General features: G+C 39.8%; 1 protein-coding gene across 6 annotated transcripts in view; it reads right to left on the bottom strand.

The window, feature by feature from the left end:
- CSTPP1 (centriolar satellite-associated tubulin polyglutamylase complex regulator 1) overlaps positions 1-12886 on the bottom strand; it is an 81644-nt gene that overhangs the window by 17793 nt on the left and 50965 nt on the right. The window lies entirely within an intron of this gene.

Here is a 12886-nt window from a genome sequence, read left to right as displayed (position 1 = left end):
GTCCAAAAGGCTGTGGATTGGAGTCAGGGAGAACAGCAGCAATTTTGCAGTACTGCTATATACAGAAGAATGCAAAGTATGGAAGAAAGAGCCAGGGGTGGCAGAAGAGCCAAGCAGCAGCCAGGGAGGGGATCCAAAGGGCATAGGCGTTAGGACTGAGGTACAGAGCATGAGTTCTTTTGCCACAGACACATCTTAGCCTTCCTTAGGCTCCCATCCAAGTAATCAACCTTGTCTCAGACGACAGCCATGACTTCTCCATATCTACACAACTCCTCAGAGCCTGGCAGATCAACTAAAGCAAGAAAAAGGGAAAATGCCACCAAAATCAAGTTATAGACTTCTCCTTTATCTACATTATTAGCCAGGGAAGCAAAGGGAAGAGAGGAGAGAGCTCCTATTTTTCTCTTTGGTTCAGGAAACCCTATAGCTGAACAACACTGCTGTCAAACTCTTTGACATCCATTATAGACACTCTGTAGAGTACTATACTTTGCATAGCACTTGCAAGGACTTTCTATCTTATGAAGCACCTTAGGTTTAGGGTCATGCTATGGAAAGGTGATTTTATTCTGGAAAAAATAACTCTGCAGTCAGAAATCTGCTAAAACACAAGGAAGTCCCAGCCTGTGCAGAACTACGATACCTTTGCAGGGATTTGTGCAACCTATTCTACTGTAGGGACAACTACATCAAATGTCTCTTCTTCCAAACCCTGAATGCTGAGCTGTATTAAATTTCTGTGACTGCACTGAAATTAAAGATCTCTGGGAGAATATGGAGGGCACTCTAACTGTTTTGTATTGTCATTTCTTACTAAAACACAAATCAGAGGCTGCTCTCTATTGCAGATACTACTTTGGTCCCTCAGTGAGTGTACATCTGAGCTTGGGTTAATGATGGTATCTAGTGGAATGGTGGGGTTTTCTCCTGCAATGCTAGCTAATCAGTTCCCTGAATGTCATCAAGGCAAGTATCACCAAGTTTTATGTATAACTGCAAAAGGATATTATTGAAAAAGTCCAGTTATCATGAGCAGGAAGATGCGTATTTTTAACCAAATCTTCAGCTTACTATTTCTCTTTCATGACACTAGCCAAAGGAAATAAAATTTTCTTCTCTGTTACTTTGTTAGATCAACAGTCATTTATAGCAATGGAGATTTTTTGGTCCTAAGTTCTTAGAAAACTATCTGATCATGCAAGCTACATGCAAGTTTAAAAAAATCATCTTCAACAGGCTCAGCATAGGAAGTGGGTTACAGAAAAACAGAGAAGCTCGGCATAAAAAGCTTCTTTTGAAACAGACACTTTCTCATAATTGAAGAGGATAGTATGGATCTCTTACAACTACTCAACACTTTCTAAATCTAGCTTTGAATAACATTGGGTATTAAGCTTCCAATCTTTATCTAAAAAGTCTACATGTTGGTCTGAACAAGTCACACCATCTGGAAGCTTTATGCAATACTCAATTTGCATTTTTTGTTTAGGTTTAAATTCCTGTTTATGCATTCTATACCTCTTGCTCTACATTATTTTTCCCTTTCATTTGTCAACAGATCATTATAATAACCCTTTCTTCATACAGTATCTTATTCAATCTGTTTAACTGATAACGACATTTAAAGTTAAATCTGTTTCTCTTACCCTCTACATCCCTCCCTACCCAGCCCAGTCATATTTCTCGCTCTGCTTTGATCCCCTTTAGATTTTCACAGTGTGGTGTCCAGCAGTGCACAACGCTTCCCTCATGCATTCAGAACAGACAGGCTCTGGGAGGATAATCTGCCCCCTTTCATCAGCAAAGCCCCTTTTCCTTAATTCTGAATCTTAGCCTCTTCTTTTCTCCCCCTGAAGGTGAAGGAGTTTAAGGTTTTTTTGAAGGATGGGGTTTCCTGCGAAAGTCACACTTTGTTCGCAGTCCCTGTCAAGTTGCTAGACAAAAGCAGCTGGAGAGGGTAACTGGGCCCTAAGCGAGCATTAGTTTTGAGGCATAAATAGAGATCTCTCACTTGCCGGAAATAACGTACTTTTAAAACTTATAATAATTTATGTTGCCTTTTTCTCCTCCCGCTTCATATCGAGTCAGAGCATCACCCTTCCTCCTCCATCACAAAACAACGAAACGACACAGAACAAAAACAGAAGTCTGCTCAAAAAGGCTTTGGGAAAGGGTAGCAGAGATCCTCTCCAGCCAGCACATCAGAGGGTGAAGTTCATTGTCAATAAAAGTGGAATAACAGTTTCACACTTTGAGCAAACGGTCTATTTAGATACGAACTGCACACAAAGCCTAAGTGGCGCAGAGGTGTTCCTTCTCTAAACAAAGCAGCCCTTTGCTTCTTATGCCTGGAGAAAGGGCACCAAATGAGTCCCTGAAGCTTGCAGGCCGACTCTTTCAGGCCATAAGACAACTCAGCCTGTAGACATCCCAGGTGCCCGACCAATAAATCATAACCATTTCTCAGCCTACAGATGAGTACCTATTACACAGGAAGGGGGATCACCACATACCTTAGGAAGTGTCCACGGTTTGCTGTGATAACTGTTTTCCTATTCTCTACAGCAAGGTCAGTGAAGACCATGCAGAAAATTACATTTGCCCATGTACCATATTGTCTGCCAAGAGCTGCTTGGAATAAACACGGGCAGTTTTGGTGCGCGACCACATTGCTCCTTCCTGTCTCCAGGCCACAGCTGAGTAAATAGTGTTCAATGTTGCATGATGAAGAAAGAAAGAAAAGAAGGAAGGTACCAGTCAGAATGAGTGAAAACTGAAATCCACAACTGCTACTTTGGTTGCTACCACAAATTGCTGTATCTCAAGTTCCAGTAACAAATGAAGCAAATCACAGAGAGTTCAAATTTGACCCCACAGCACAGGGCAGAGGGCTATACACACTCTACTGTGCCCTCGCAGTGGAACAAACTTGGTCACACCACATGTTTAAGGATGGAGAGAGACTGCAATCTGCATGTGAACCATGTTCATTTACAGCTAAACATAGCACTTCGCTCTTCTATTGCAAAGCAGCTAATAATAAATTCCAAAGTGTTTTTAAAACAGCAGTACACTAAGAAGGAGCTGGGAGGCTTAATAGAATAAGTACAGAAAAGTGAAGTGGTATGGTTAGAACTGCACAGGACGTACTTTAACAGTTCAGTCTTAATTTTCGCTGTACTGGTCTTCAAACTCCTGCCCAGCCTGTGCTGCCGCTGCTACCGTGCCACTAGCAAAATCCTGACTCTTCCCCACAGAACTGTCCGTAGTTTATTGTCTTTTGGTGCCTGAGGCAAACTCTTCCTCATGTTTCAGAGGCATAATGGAGAAGGAAGTTTGTCCATGTGGTACAGCCTTGGAAAACAAACACTGCTTGCTGGACAAAAATGGCCTACCTTTGAGAAACACAAAAGCAGCTACTTCGGATTTCCCTGGCTTTTAAAACACATATTGTTTTTACCTGCTTCATTTCTGGTTTGTATGTGGCTGACAGATGGCACCTCACCCGATGTGATGCGAACTCTAGGAATGCTGGATGATGCATTTATGCTGCTGTCAGTGTCATGAGTGAAGTGCAGACACACCTGAGCTATCTTTAAACTAGTTCTCTTTCATACTGACAGCAGCCTGGCCGCAGAAGCTCAGTGAAGGCTGTAAAATCTACCCAGGAAGCCAATAAATACTTAGGACTTAGCCTGAATTGCAATTATTGCTGCTGTATCTAGGCTGATTTTGTGACAAGAAGTAGCTATCTGCAATGCTGTCACAACATTGTGTCAGCTATAAATATGCCCAAAGCAGTAGGAGAATATTTACTGCAGTTGGTGTATGAAATCTGCCCCCAAAAAAATCACATTAGTAACTTCCCAGAAACAAAAGGATTGCCTTGACAAATGTAAATTAAAGTTCCCTGTTCCCAGTATCTTTTATGTGCAACCACCATCCAAACAGGCTGGAGCCCTGGGCAATGTAGCCTTCCCCTCTGGATCATGGTAGGACACACAATTTCCACAGGTTGCTTTTCTACCACAGTAATGAATTCATTCAAGAGTCAAAAAGTCATAGAGCTGTAAATCAGTCTCCTGGAAATATAACAGAGAACAGCCTAATAAATAATACCTTTTTTTTAAAAAAAAATTTTTTTTTAGGTGTTGGGAGAGTCTTTCCTGCCCTTTAGTTTTTTATGTTCTTGGTATAAGTTAAGTATCACATCCTTAGGATTCTCTCTCTATATATGCAAGCTCGCAAGCTCATAGAAGACAACAAAAACAAACAAAACTCCCTAAAAAAAAAAGTCTAGGTGTTCTTGTGCTGCCTGTAAGAGCTGTGATTTTACAAAAAACTCAGCCTAATTTCCTCCATATACATAGTGCTAATTAATTAATGTGTAGGACCTAAACAACAATATATGGCTGCATGAAAACTCCACTTTTTTCTTCATAACACCTTCTACTCTAAAAAAAAAAAATCTTTTCAATTTATCTTTTATAAAATTTTACATTGAGAGATTTTATGACCTATCATGAAAAAGATCTGTTCCTGTTACTTGCGAGAATGGTTGTTTAAATAAAAATTTGAAACAAAATAAAAACATTCAAGAGCTGCTGCTTTGACTAATTTTCTTTTTCCACTGACAGGGAGAGATATAAAATAAACAGAAACCAGATCCTGAATGTGCATTTGTCCAATTTTAAAAATTAATTTTCCTTATTTTCCAAACAAACAAAAAGCAAAACAGCAGGTCACATTAATTATCCCAATAATTTGAGATGGAAGGTTAAATAAAGCTAACCTAAATAATAAAGAATAAGCACTCACACACTTTCCTCTTTAGTTGTATAAGCATGTTCATGTAAGACATGTACAGCAGGATTCATTCTGTTCTTGAATTGTACAGACAGCTCCCACAATCTTTAGAAAATAGTCCTAAAAGTGTAGGAGAATTAGAAGAAAACTGAAACTTACTTGTTACTGTTAAGAGACAGGAGAATGCACTAGAAGGCAAAGATTTCTGCCAGGTTATCTCAAAACCAACTTAATTTTTTAAAGGAAGGTTTTCTAGTGAATAGTTTAAAGAGGGTAACGGTCAAATCTGTTTCAGGGATCAACATAAGAACCTGTGCTTTACATGGCGTCTTGGACGTAAGCAGCTTTGAAAGACTCTGTGGTTTTGTACCAATGTCCAGCTCAATTTCATTAGATACTAACAAAAATCTGTTTTCTTAGTTTTAAGAACTGGATGCATCACCTCTGCCTTCCTGATGGTGAAGTTCAACAAGCAGCTAAGCCATCTAAAACTCAGTCCTGCTGAAAGGGCCAGGTCTCACTGCTCTCTCTCTTCTGTCCTTTCCCCTCACTTGCTGAGGGCTACATGGTTCTGAACCGCCCCTCTACCGGCTCTGGCACTCAGCAGGGCCCTTGCTGAGAAAATGAAACTTTTTTCCTGGGCTAGTGACTTGAACTAACTCTCAGAAATATCTGAGGAAAGCTCATGCAAAGCAAGCTTTCGAAGAGCAGAACCTCCCATCCTCAGCAGAGGTAAACTGTTAAACAGGCTCAGGTAATTCCCCACTTAAGATGTTTTAATTCTTAAAGTTCAGGATGTGTGCAAGGCATTGTCATAGGAATAATGATCCTCCCAATTAAAACTCGTCTCAGCTTTACTGGCTGTGCTTGCACCATACCTGCTAAGACAGTTTGTGAACACTCTGATATAAGATACACTCTTAAGACAGAACTTTTGGCATCCTTACTATCCAAGCAGGCAGATGAGTTCAGGTTATTCACAAGCCTCACTTACTCTTTCCACTGATACCATTTAGGTTCTCCCAGAAGGGATCCCAGGGGTATCCTCAGGAAAAGAACCTAGAAGACCTTGTGTCTGACATGACAGCAAAAGCAGACGGGGTAACTGAAGAATGTGCAGAGTTGCTGGAGTTTGAGTCTGTAAGGGGGTTCTTCCAGGAGGGCACCTGAGGCACCGGCTGCACCCTGGATTGCCTCTCCTGACCTACGAGAACACCAGTGAAGTCCTGCCAGACATAAGGGTGCTGCTGCAGGCAAGTAGTCTTCACAAGCAAGATGTTTTGCACCCTACAAAAGGAGCATGGCTGCAAACAGCAGACTTGGATAGATGACTCCTGTTGACAACAGGTAGAAAGAACCAACTTACGATGTGAAAAAAGCAAAGAGTGACAGAGATTTAGTGAGATTTGCCTGGAACAACCTGTGTCAGAATCCTGACAAATATAGCGGAAAGCTAAGCAGACTGACCTAAAAAGATCTGTTAGGGGAGTGCTGCAAGAGAGACTAGTGAAAGCGGATTAGCGCTGTGTTTGAGCAGAAAGCTGGTTTTGAGGCGCTCAGGTAAAAAGGAAAAGATTCAGCTGCAGCTGATGCGAAGAATGAATTCATTTGTTCTGGAGGGAACCTGGACAGTTCATGTGAACAGTAAATTCACTGAGAAGTTGTCTTCTTATGGGCAAAGCTCCAGTAGCACAGTATTTTGAGTGAGCTAAAGGTTTTTAAAGAGTAAAATGCTCTAGATGGTATGATTGTTTTTCTGCCCTTTGATCTTGAGCCCTTTTATCAATAAACCACTTGCCAGATTAACAAAAACAAAATGAATTTATACAGAGCTGCTCCAATTCTATCTCCAAAATCCAGAATCTTGCTGTTTATACAAACTTTAATCATCGTCTAGTCCCTTTCAAATTCCCCATAATTATCCCTCAGTATCGAACGTTTCATGTGGCAGCATTACTTCAGCTTTGAGTGGATGTTACTCAGGGCAGGATGAGCTGTGCCAAAGGTACAGCCCAAGGCTATCATCTGGCGTGCCTCTGTGGCTAGCATGGCACAGCCACAAACCGAAAAATTTAAACTTTCATTAGAAACATAGAAAAAGTTCTCAGCTCTCATGGTTGTAAAGAAAACATCCCAATAGTGGAGGAGTTTAACTGATGCAGTGGAGTATTCCTGAATCCACAGACAGCCTGAAACACAACTTAAGTTTGAACTTTCCACCTTCTTTAGGAACCTTAGCACTATACCCAATGCAATGCTAAAGACAATATTAACTCTCTAATTCCTTGTTTTAACTACAGGATGGGACTTTGAATGAAGTTGGAGCTTAAAGAATTCAGAGTTCATGAAGTGCAAGAACAGCAAACAATAAGAAGGGAGAAGCAGCCACAACTTTTGTCAGTATTTCCAGAAGTAGAAAAGGATAAAAAATGACAAACAAAAGAGTCTGGTTTAAATTTTCAATTGACTACAGCAAGCAAATAGTGGCTTAAACTTTATTTACTACACGGACATCCAGTTTTCTCCATGAAGCTTCTTTAATGTTCGCAAAGATAACTCTGTGCATATTCTGAAGCACGCATCATCCTAAAGATATGCTCAGCTCATTGAGTATGATGCAAAGGGACATTCAGCCTTCTCCAAAGGACAGAGGCCTGAAGCAAACAAAGAGGCTTGTTTTGTGGACTACAGTATGAAAATGTATGATTTCCCTTCATGTTTCAGAGGCGTTAAAAAGCCAAGTAAGAAACGTTAAGAATGTCCTAACATCTGAAGTTAAGTATGATCATAAATACACTGCATATTCTTGGGTAACTTTAAGCCCGTGGAACAGCAGAGATCGCCCCTGGTAATCCTCGGTCTGTAGGTAGCTAAAAGTAAAATTACATCAGAGGCACTTTAATCTACCAAATACAGGCATAGCAAAACCAAACCAACACAAGACTGGCTCCTGAGACAGACAAACTAGAAATAATATACAATTTCAGAGTGAGAGTAATTGATAACTGAAATGCTGTGACATTTGACATTCTTTGCATGTGATGACTACAAAATTATTTTTTCCTTTCATTGTAATATCATTAAAGATGTAACTAGCAGATCTTCCAAGCAATAAGTAAACTAACAGATTTAGACTGCTTCTACCTTGTTCAACAGTTGATTTTTTCTCACTTTGAGGAGTTTTCAGTCACTCATGGAGAAAATAATCAATCCAATGCCAGAGCTAATTGGTCTTGTAAACAATAAGATGCAAACGTTCCTGTTGGAGTTCTGGCCATCTGGGGGGCAGACTGTTCAACCACTTGAAACGGGACCCACAGCAATCTTAATAGAGAAGTACAGAAATGCCACAAACACTTCACTGGAGGGGAACATCAACATTTCCCCAAGCTCTCAAACAGCAGCAATAATCTTTAGACAAGATGTGGATCAGCCTCTATTCAAGAAAACAAGTTGTCATTAAGCTTAAGATCTTCAAAACAACTAAAGAATTCATGGCTATGCATCACGAGATGGGCAGACTAAATGTGCAGGTGGTCTGCAGCTGCATCTCATGCAATACAGGACCTTACATCCAACCCCTCCTCCCTTGGATACGTACTAGGTCTAGTGACAATAACGGGACTATGGTCAGGGAGAGGCCCAGAGTTTCCAGTTGCTGTTTGGTATTTCCTTTCTGCTTTAGAAGCCCCAGGAAATACAGTCAGCTGGCAGATAGCTCATCTGTGTCACGCACACAGGGTCAGGGAGCAGAAGCTATGACATTGGCCTAAAAAGAAAAGGAGGTAGAGGTTAAGGAGGACACACCATGAACTGTGAAAATACTGCAGATTGCTGTAGCAATCTCGCATCAAAGATCTCCTTGACTTCAAGTTTCTTTCTAGTCTGACCTTTCCAGAAAATACCAATGAAAGGTTCTGGTGAACCAGTTTCAGTAGAATCAGGTATTTTCAAATACCTTGAATCTCTCAAGTGTTTCAGACTTCAGTGTGGCATGTAAAAGCGTGAAGTGCAACAGTCAACAATTTTCTCAGAACAATGAACGAAACAGAAATGTTTTGGACTTTCCTCTTTCAATGACTGGTTCAGAAGAGGCTTTCAAGGAACAGTGCAGTTGCAACAAACACCCCATGGAAGAGAGACAAAATACTCCAGCATAATTTAGATAATGATTGCAGATAGCTCTGTGTGTTTCCCCCGTCCCCCCCGTTAAATAATCAATTGCAAAGTTTTGAACAGTTAACTGCAGCTTCACCAGCAGCTGTCATCACAGCAGGCATTCTGATGCTGCGCCTCTGAAACATGTCCATCATGAGCCCAACCATGAAAGATAAGTTCAGGCTTGCGAAGAATGGAGAATCCCACATGCCACCAAGGTGACACCAGTATGCAGTTATGGAAAGCAGTCAGCTCACTGTGGTTGAAACTCAAGAAGCTGGTTGCGATCCACAAAGCACAGAATGGTCTAGCACATCTTTCCCTGTGCGCTTGTGCTTACCTGGAACAATTTGACTACCTGACTTAAACATGAATCTTCCAAGAACTGAAAGCCATTCATAGTCCTGGCCATTCTTTGACTTCACTGCACAGTATATTCATATATAGGTTTGTATACAGGCTATGCAGTACGATCGCAAGCACCCAGACCGTTGGCTAGTTTTCTTCGATTTTCTTTCACAAATTAGGATGCCAAGAAAAGAAGTCTGAAAGGAAATGACATTGTTTTTAGGAGCATCTGAATCAACAGTTAAAGTCTCTATTCATAAAATAAGTATTGCAGTATCTGGACCTATGCTTGAGCAGTGATGTTCAGTCATGTAAAATGCTCTCAAACCTATATGTAGTCTCTTTTAGGAGCGTAAAAACTTAAGAAGAAAATGAACCTCAAACCAAACAAATCAATAAGAGAACTGGCTGGAGGAAGATAATCTGGTTAATGACAAGACTGAAGAAGTCATCATTAGTTATTTAGAAGGAAATGCAGTGGAGCATGTAAGCTCCACAGAGAATGTTTGGAGCCCATTACAATATCAATGAGCTAGATTAATGATTATAAATGACCACCACTACAAAACTAGTCTGAATGCAGAACAGGATGAATGCACTAAGAGAAACTTGAAACAACAAGGCATCCAACTACCCCTTTTTAAGAGTATGCTTTTGGCTAAGGTTCTGTAACGTCTCTCGATTTTAACTCTTACAATACTCTAGTAAGCCGTGTGCCTTAAAAAATAATAATAATTTTTAAAAGGATTGAGAAGAAGAGAGAGAAAGAAATAAGCTAGTTTTTTCTGTATTTCACATGGATAAAGACATGTTTGATATGAATTTAACACAGATATTAATTTTTCAAAAGTGAAATAAAGCCATTTTTTTTAACATTTGTTAAGCTTCAGGTCAGCAAGTTCTAAACTCTTCAGCTGTTCATTAATCCTGAAAGTTTCCCATGGACATCATACACCTTTGTCAAAGTTCACTTCAATACCATCTGTTTAACAGCTGAATACACTTCCATGGACCATCCTCCATGAACTAAAATTTAAGAATATTTTGCTGGAGGAAAGTTCAGGCAAATGCCCTAAATCCTCCAGCACTATGCCCTAACATGGATGGTATGCATATATTATGGTAATCAGGGAAGTGTAAGAAACTAGACAGAAGAGCAACTCTTGTTGCGGAAATAAAAAGGACACTTTCTTGTTGCTGCACAGGGCTTTCTAGAGGGGAAAAAAAGGCCATCTACTGGAGGACGAATGTAGAGACGAATCCATACTGTAATCCTGCCTTGTAGAAACTGAAAATAGAGTTCAGTTGTTTAATCTTTTCCAGCCTCATAATGAGGTCAAGCTCTTCAGGATCTTTGTAAGGATCTTTGTGACAAGAGCAATAAAAAGGAATATCATCTAACTGATTAGCAGTGGGATGATAGCTTAGCATAGTGAGCAAATGATTTGACCAGATCTGATATGCAAGTGATTTCTCCTAAAGGAAGCATGACCAGTATTCTGTGGAAATGGCTGGATAGATTGCTGCTGTGACGTAAGCTGCTGAGAAGACAATGCGAAGAAGAAACAAAACACAATCTGTAAAAGATGTAGGATTCTCCTTACTTGGAATAAAAGATGGCAGGAGTCCTAAAACCCCAAATACAGCTACTGCTGACTAACCCTTTTAATGAGAACAGTGAGATGGGCCATCCATAGTGAGTAACACTGTATTAACCTCTACTAGCAGCTGGGGCCTCAGCTACACTGTTCTAACACAACTGTACTCTTCGTGGTTTCACTTATATTTTTTTGTCTCCTAAACAACAATATCCTGACTGTTCAGCAAAAAAGCCATCATGGAAATGCAAGTATGATAAACCCTCAGAGTGTGAGTCAAGATGAAAGCTGCTCTTTAAGCATCTCCAGCCATTGAAGACTTACAAAACACATGTTCCTTTTATTTGCTGCAACGTTTGCCCTTCTTTTCCCATTCGATGTTGAGACTTATGGAACAAGTCTGAAAATCAGATGGTGCAAATCATACAGCAATATAGCTATAAGAAGTACTTAAATGTAGTGTATTTCAGCATATGTTCTTGACTCAAAGGAAATGTGCTGGATCTTTCAAAGCAGAGCTTAAAAGCTGAAGTCCTATTTGCTCCATGCAATTGTAAATGTTTCTTAATGCTGCCCTGTTGGGAAAAAGATTGCTTCCTGGTGTTTCTGGCAAAAGAACTGTATCTAAACTCACTACATCAGATGTAGCTGCACTTTAGTAGTACTCTATGTGAAGTAAGAAAAAGGGGTGCTACATAAATGTATTAATTTATATTCCGCTCACTTTCACCCACGTTTAAAGGTAACATCCATCCTTCCAGTTGTCTTTCACATGAGTTATCTCCTGTCTGGATCTGTTTCAGGTTTTGCTGTTCCAAGTCCCCACCTACATGCAGTACTAAGGGCTCTGAAAATAGCAGTGCTAGCTCTTAAGAGATTCAAGGTTAAATAAAATTATTAACACATAGGGGATCCCAAAGGGAAGCAAAAATATCCCACCTCCAAAAAAGCTCTGAGATGTTTGGCAGACATACAAATTACAAGAAACAGCTCCTTAGTTATTAGAGAAATATAGAAGTGACTCTCTGGACTTGAGAACCTGGGCCCACATGCCAAAACAAGACTTTACTTACCAGCTCCTGGAATTGGAAACTCTGACAGAAACAACAGGGGCCTTGAGGATCCATGCTGGTGGGCAACAAACAATGCTGAAGTTCAAGGTTTCTATATTATCTCCACTAAATGGGATATGTTTGGAAAGTCACTTTACATGACATGTTTATCAAAGGAAAAAAAAAATCTCCCTATTTACTTTTGCTCTTTCATTTTAAAAGGATGTTTTCTGGGGTTTAGTAAAGAACAAATAGATCTGAGTGCTGCAAAGGGAAATAGACTGAGAGCCTTTATGTGTACATCTCATTTTCAGTTGCAGCTTTGTATACACAGCTGTGACCAGAACAGGCTTTTGCTGAATGAAGGACATGCAGTTCTGCACCCACTGCCACGGCACAAGTAAGATCATCATTACTTGCTTTGCAGTTGATGTTTGAAATAACAAATCAGTGAATTATGTGGGAATTTAATGAGCTTTTCTTCTAATTTCCTTTCAGTTTTGAACTGCTGTCTGTATGAACTCTAAAGTCTTTCCATGAATAGTGTAGATTTGAAAGCTTTTCAGTGTTAGACAGATTAGATCCTAATTTCAATGTCTGAGTAAAAATGTCAACTATTCTAAATGTTAAAAGGAAGCAATCAAAATAATTTCTATTGTACCTATTAGGAAACAAAAAGAAAACTATACAACTACTAGATACATCAGCAAATGGCCATATCTGACTCAAAAATGCCCAAAAGCTATAAGAAAAAAAAAAAAAAAATCTTTGAATGATGGGCTAAAATTAAGGCAGGTGAAGTAGTACCTAGAATTATTAAGAAGAAAGATAAATAATATTTATGATTTTCTCAAAAATGTAACAATGTTCAGCTGAGTCACTGATCAAACAGCACTAGCTGCACATATGACATCTGGGATC

Source organism: Caloenas nicobarica, chromosome 5, assembly GCF_036013445.1.
Source record: "Caloenas nicobarica isolate bCalNic1 chromosome 5, bCalNic1.hap1, whole genome shotgun sequence".
Taxonomy (NCBI): Eukaryota; Metazoa; Chordata; class Aves; order Columbiformes; family Columbidae; genus Caloenas; species Caloenas nicobarica.
This window is presented reverse-complemented; position numbering and strand designations above follow the sequence as displayed.